This window comes from Sinocyclocheilus rhinocerous, unplaced genomic scaffold, assembly GCF_001515625.1.
Source record: "Sinocyclocheilus rhinocerous isolate Xijiao unplaced genomic scaffold, SAMN03320098_v1.1 scaffold1266, whole genome shotgun sequence".
NCBI classification, from domain to species: Eukaryota; Metazoa; Chordata; class Actinopteri; order Cypriniformes; family Cyprinidae; genus Sinocyclocheilus; species Sinocyclocheilus rhinocerous.
Window position 1 is genome coordinate 218979 of NW_015660496.1, and position 7155 is coordinate 226133.

Consider the following 7155-nt stretch of genomic DNA (forward strand, 5'->3'; position numbering starts at 1 on the left):
TCTGTCATTAAGTACTCACCCTCATGTCGTTCCAAACCCGTAAGACCTTCGTTCATCTTCGGAACACAAATTAAGATGTTTTTGATGCAACTGACATGTTCAAGGCCCAGAAAGGTAGTAAGGACATTGTTAAAACAGTCCATGTGCCATCAGTGGTCCAACCTTAATTTTATGAAGCTACGAGAATACTTTTTGTGTGCAAAGAAAACTAAAATAACGACTTTATTCAATGATTTCTTCTCTTCCGGGACAGTCCGATGCCATTATCGAGAGTACCATGACACATGCAATATGGCATCGGACTGTCTCGGAAGAAAAGAATTGTTGAATAAAGTCGTTATTTTTGTCTTGTTTGCACACAAAAAGTATTCCCGTAGCTTCATAAAATTAAGGTTGGACCACTGATGGCACATGGACTATTTTAACAATGTCCTTACTACCTTTCTGGGCCTTGAACATGTCAGTTGCATTGCTGTCTATGGAGGGTCAGAAAGCTCTCGGATTTCATCAAAAATATCTTAATTTGTGTTCCAAAGATGAACAAAGGTCTTACGGGTTTGGAACGACATGAGGGTGAGTAATTAATGACAGAATTTACATTTTCGGGTGAACTATCCCTTTAAATAGCGAATGAACATAGGGTTAGTAAAAAAACATTGGTTAAAATTAGGGCAACCAACTAGGTTAATTACTGAGAATATGTTTGGTTAACACAACCTTAAATGCATTATGAAAATGCCAGTTTCCGTTGCCATCTTGATCCAATTGCATATGCAGAAATCAAAATAATAATGCCAGTTGTAAAGAGGCCCTTTTTTTGCAGGATCAGCAGCTCAAGAAGCCATCAAAATCATCACGCACCAGTTCGTACCTTTCAACAACACGTTCCTCTATAATGCCATGTCACAGACCTCTGCTACTTTTCAGCTTTAGAGCAATCGTCCCTTCCAGTTGTGTTTCCTCATTCCTCTATCAAAGTGTTGGCACTCAAGTTTGTTTATACTTACACTGATCAGTGGTGTTGCTTTTTGACAAGACCAGAACTGATGCTGCATACTGAATAAACAGTATATCTCCAAAGCTTTTGTGTGTGATTTATGTGTTCTTTTCACAACAGTTTGAATGTACATACACTGTCTTTACTGTCATGTTTGATAATTTTAATGCATCCTTGCTTAATAAAAGCAAGCAAGCATTTCTTTTTTTCATCTTACTTACTCCAAGTGTATCACATTTTCCTAAACATATTGAGCAGCATAACAGTTTTCAACATTGTTAATAGGAGATGTTTTATTGAGCAGCAAATCAGCATATTAAAATGATTTCTGAAGGATCATGTGACACTGAAGACTGGAGAAATGGCTGCTGAAAATTCAGCTATGCCATCACGGGAATAAATTGCATTTTCAAATATTTTCAAATAGAAAATGTTATTTTTCATTGTAAAAAATTAAATATTATAGAATATTACTGTTCTTACTGTATTTTTGTTTAAATGAACGTAGCCTTGGTGAGCATAGGAGACATCTTTTAAAGGGGTCATATGATGTTGCAAAAAAGAACATTATTTGGTGTATTTGGTGTCGTCTTCACGACATGGCGGCAGCAACAATACTACAGCAGAATCAAAGTTACGCCTTCTTTCTTTGCATGAACATTTGGGCGGCGTTATGCAATTTATGCACCAAGAGCTTGTATCACTTCAAAGAGAAAGGAAAAATTGAAATCGCATCATATGACCCCTTTAAAAACATGGCCTTCAGAAGGCTATGATGGGCCGCCCTGACATTTTTTTTTATCACATTAATTTTATTTGTCTTAAAAAGTCTTGAATTTGATTTTATAAACTCTACAAATACCCTGAAAAACATTATTAAAAAAAAAAAAAAGTCTAAACCAGCAGTTAAGATAGTTTTATATTTGTATCGCCTCACTATGCTTTCAGCCTACATTATCTGATATAAACGTGTGACATTTTCACATGGTAACTGGAGAACTACTGTTTATACATGTCATGTAATTTTTCTAAATATGTGCTAAGCTGTATTGTGGTGAGCTGCTGCTGTTTGTTTGTGCAGATTACAGAGTTATTTCCTGTTGTAGGGTGGAGTGCTGTGTTTCTATGGCCGGTCTAAAAGCAGACGGCTCTCTGTGGTTTGAAGAGAATAGCTAGGTTTTCCTCATAGGGAGTCTAGACAGAGGAAGGACGAAATCAGTGGCACGTAAACTTATATTTTTACTCATTCCCAAGCCTCCAAGAATCTAAAACTTCCTGAATGACCTACTTTACCCACAAAAATGTTTAGGAAAATTTCAGAACACTTTTGTTTTAAAGCCCAAATCCAGTGGAGGGCACCCTCCTCCGTCTACTGGAGCACATTCTGACCCAAGCTTTTCCTTTTTTGCACATTCCACTGTAGAATAATTCATAACTGGAGACTCTCCTTATATTGATCTGTCATGCAAGACAATGTTAATAAGAAACCAGGCCATGTTGTTCAGTTACTACTTCACTGTTTTCACAGAAGCAGAAAATGTTTAAACGTTCTCCTCCTCATGACTGTGTTACGAAACTTTCCCTGTGACCCCTGCATGAGGAGGATTGCCTATCTGGGCCGTGTTTATGAAGGATTGCTGGGCTCAGCCTGCAGCTTTTCTAACCAACGGAAATTCCCCCAAGGTGATTTACTCCTTCTGGACCCAGAGTGACATTGAAAGCTTGACTATGACTTATATAACTAGCAGATTGAAACCATCTCGTGGATGCCTTGTTTAGAAATACTGCTTATCTGTTTAATATCCATGTTGTTCAACTTATGTCATAGCATTGAATGTTATGGCAATATCTGCTCAGTTCATGACCTTGTTTTTGTCATCAGCTGAATTAGATTTTCATTTGGGGTCATACTTGCCGTTGCCAGTGGTATTTCAATACTATTATAGTATTCATTAAAATCGCAAATTAGTTTTTAAGATTTTCAGTTTTCATTTCAGTTTCATGTTTTTAGGTTTTAGTACTTTTGTGATCCCATTTTATATTCCATGTCTTTACATTTAAAATATATATAATTATAAAATATATAATTATAAATGTATGTACATAAAAATGGCATTGTATCAAATGATTCATTTAAATGTTAATAGTAAATAGTACACCTAAATATAAAGTGGGTCCAATTTTATGTACATTTTTCATTTTATTAGTTTTTGGGCTTTTTTCTATATTTCTCTATAGATAAAGCTTTAATTTTCATTTAAATATTTCAGTTTTTGTTTTAGTTATTTCAGTACTTAAACTTCTTTTATTTTTGTTAGCTGCCAAGGCAACTTCAACTTTTCTCAAAGTTGAAGTTTTTTTTTTTAATAAAAAATGAATAATTTTTTTTATAATAATACTAATCTTTTTTATATAAATTGCATTTAATTATAAATATAATTATTCCATCTGTGCAATTTTAGCTCTGCTTGCACTTCAGATATTTAACATTCAGATATTTATCACAGATAATCTAATATAGCGTCTTTTTGAAACATTTTTCCTGATGCTTCTCCTGAAGTCTTCAATGTGGAAAGGAGTTCAGAATGTCATGCAGCTGCATCAACAAGGCCAGAGAACCATGTGGAGCAATCCAAACGTGGTTTCAATTAGATTAATGCGTTATTGCAATAGATAGTTAACTAATGTTTTTCCTTCACTGTTTATTTTACTTCATAGGCTGCCAATCACATTTGATGAACTTTTTAATGTTCAATTCTAATGTTAACAACACTACAACTATGCTATAATAAATTATGGTGGCATCTGCAACGATTACACGGTTGACATGATGTTCTTTCGGAAATCTGCAGTAAAGCACTTTAAGCCTTCACATGAAGCTGTATCGAACCTGGATATCCATGTCCAGAATCCATACCCTTTGGCAGAACTGCTGAACAGGGCAGCTCTTCTTCATTAATATGGATGACTGAGGCCAGAAACATCCAGAGGGGACACACAGTCTCTCATAAACAGATAAAGAGACAGTGATGGAGCAATACTATCACCACATTCATTCACATACTGCATTCTTTCTCTGTCTGCCATGTGAGCGGGAAAGTCCGGTACTTACACAAATAGGGGAATATAAATCTGACAGTGAGAGAACAATTTGAATAATCAATTTAGTGCTTGTGCCAAAATAAAAATCAGAATCTGAGACTTCGGGTAAATAGTTTTTCATCATAAATAAGGTGATGCATTTTTTTTTTTTTTTACTTAGTTATTTGTGCTCTAAACCAAGGTGTTATGAGACGAGAGACATGCGGATCCATATGCAAGCTTTTTATTAAGAGACGTGGTTTTAACAGGCATAGGTCAGACAATGGCAAACAGGTATATCGAAGGCAAGGCAAGAGATAAATCCAGGTAGAAGGCAAAGGTCCAGGCAGGGGCAAACAGAGTCAGAAACGGCAAGCAAAGGGTTAATCCAAGATAAGTGGCGTGAATCAGACCAGGAAAACAGACAAGGCAAGACTAAGACTAGACTAAGAAAAAGGCTTCATTTAGTTGATCAAAAATACACTAAAAAACAGTAATATTGTAAAATATTGAATGTTGAACATTTGTATACTTGTATTGTTGTGTATAATATAGATTTTCGCTGTAAACTGTATATGGTCATCAATATCATTTTACTATTATTTTGCTATTATCTGTTTTGAATTCTTTTTATGCCATTCCAATTTTAATTTTTTATTAAAGTTTTAGTTATTTTGAGGTGTTTTTTTTTCTTTGTCTATTTTTTTTTTACATTTTATTTCAGTTTTAGTTATTTTAGTACAAGTTAAACAAAATTAAAATGAGACATGTTCCTTTTATATATATTCAGTTAACATTTATTTCAAGTAACAAAGATGCTTCTTTACTAATTATTTTAGTTCCCATTTCAGTTTTAGTTTTAGTTAACTATAACAACCCTGATGGCTACTTGTACTTTTTACTTTTAAAAACCTTAATTGATTTAATTGACAGTATTTATTTGCTGAATATGGTAGTAATATACAGTTAACCAATTAATGTTTTTATTGCATTTGTACATTCTGTTACTTTTTTTTTTTTTTCAGTGTGTGGGAACATGACCTCATGGAGTATAGGACAAATAAGTTAACTGAACTCAATGTAAATGAGTTTATAGTACTCATATTTATTGGTTTTAAAACTTAAATGGTTTATGGCAATCGGTTTCCTCAAACGGTTTGAGTTACCGTAACTTGTCGGGTTTTACAGTGTAGCATTTGTTCATTCTGTAACTTTTTTTTACTGTGTGCTTTCCATGCACAACGCTATACATGTGTATAACCTCTATACATATATTCAGTAACTTGAATGGTCAACCAAACACTCATATCATATGCATACACATACACAGTGTCTTGGTTCCATTCACACATTATCAGGATCTGAGCGAAGGCCGTTGGGTGGTGCATTATCTGCACACACAGGAGGAGGCAGTGAACAATAGATGAGCTGGCCATGTTTGTGTGGACAGTCCTGTAATGTGAAAATCAATGGGCCAATCTTGAGCACTGACACAGTACAAGTGCTTCTTTTATATCCATTTTCTGTGCAATAATTTCCCATGCTGTTAGGTAAGCACTCAAAATAAATCAACACAACTGTCCATATGCTGTACCTATATTTATATAAATCAGAACTATGTCTATAAACACAGACAAAGGGTAAAGCAATGGAGAAAGGGGTGTGGGGGGTAAGGGGCTGGAAAAAGCTGGGGAGGTTGCCGAAATCTGCTGATTATTATTTTGGATATTTGCTTGGCCATCTGCCAGCGCTGCGCTATGTCTCTCCATCTCTCCTGGGGTCTGGAGGAGCTGGGATGAATTAATACAGCACAGTCTGAGCAAATCATTCCCTGAACATGCTGAGGCCCTTAAACATACTATAGTACTATAATACAACGATAGTCAGATGGTAAATCCATGACGTTTTCATATATTCCATAAAACCATATGGTAATTCCATTACCATACTCTTAAACCAGGGTATTTAAGTAATGCATCAAGGCTTGATGTCAAGACAAATCAAAGCACTGTAATATCACGATACGTTTTTGTGCTCCAAAAGCTTTATGGCAGAATGAGAGTCTTTGAAGAGTCAATTAGCATTCTGTACGGTCACTAAGTCAGTGTGCAGACTGGATTTTAAAGAACATGTGCTGTAGGAAGCATGAAGCAGCCTATAGTGTCCTAACAGTTCGCTTTCAGAGCACACTGGCAATTAATCAGACTGGTAAAAGGGCTGTATTTAAGGACAGAGTGAGGCTCCACAGTGCCTGTGATGAGGTCTTCAGGCTCACCCGTGACAGACAGGCTAGTTTATGGTGTGTTTATGTAACACAGCTGCGGTTACAGACACCCAGGCCCCCTTTCTCAGCTCTTCGCTCAGGGTCAGAGGTCGGGAGGCCCCATTTAGATCAATTTCCTAGAGACTCAGACTGGGCCAGAGGATCACAGTAAGCGTTAGCTTGTTCAAAAGTCTTCAGTACTATGCAGAGAGATACAACAGCTGTGCTGTTATTAGAAGGCCAATATCTAGTAATGACACATGCTGTTGGTTTGCCGCTGGAGGATTTATTAAGCTTGTCTGCACAATGGGACAGAATTAGTGCTATCATGCACAGACTGTCCTTGAAGTTGGAGACTATAAATCTGAGATGTTTTATTCATCCACTTTTCTGATTAGGACTTTTTGTTGGACAGATTAGTGTCCTGTGTCCTTTACAGTAACTCTTATACATTTACCTGTTTATTTGTGTTTAATTAGTATTTTCATTTCTTATTTTAAAGACTTAAGTACATTCTGTCACTTTACTTTGCACTTTTAATTTTTTTTGGTATAAATTATGTAAGAAATAATTGACTCTGGGCCGTTGAATTATTAGAAAAATAATGCACACCCGAGGTCGCGTCGTGGCCGTTACACCTCGGGTGTGCCTTATTTTTCTAATAATTCAACGGCCCAGAGTCAATTATTCCGCTTATAGCCTACTACGGTTACCACACCTCAAGACATCGATCAGATGATATATTTAAAGGGATTCGTCCGGTTTTTGTACTTAAAACAGAGACACACAGAGAAAGAAAGAGAGAGCTTGTGTG

General features: G+C 35.9%; 1 pseudogene; it reads left to right on the plus strand.

Moving 5' to 3' along the window:
* LOC107725026 (NEDD8-activating enzyme E1 regulatory subunit-like) overlaps positions 1-1073 on the plus strand; it is a 14894-nt pseudogene extending 13821 nt beyond the window's left edge.
* Positions 1074-7155: the final 6082 nt, after the last annotated feature.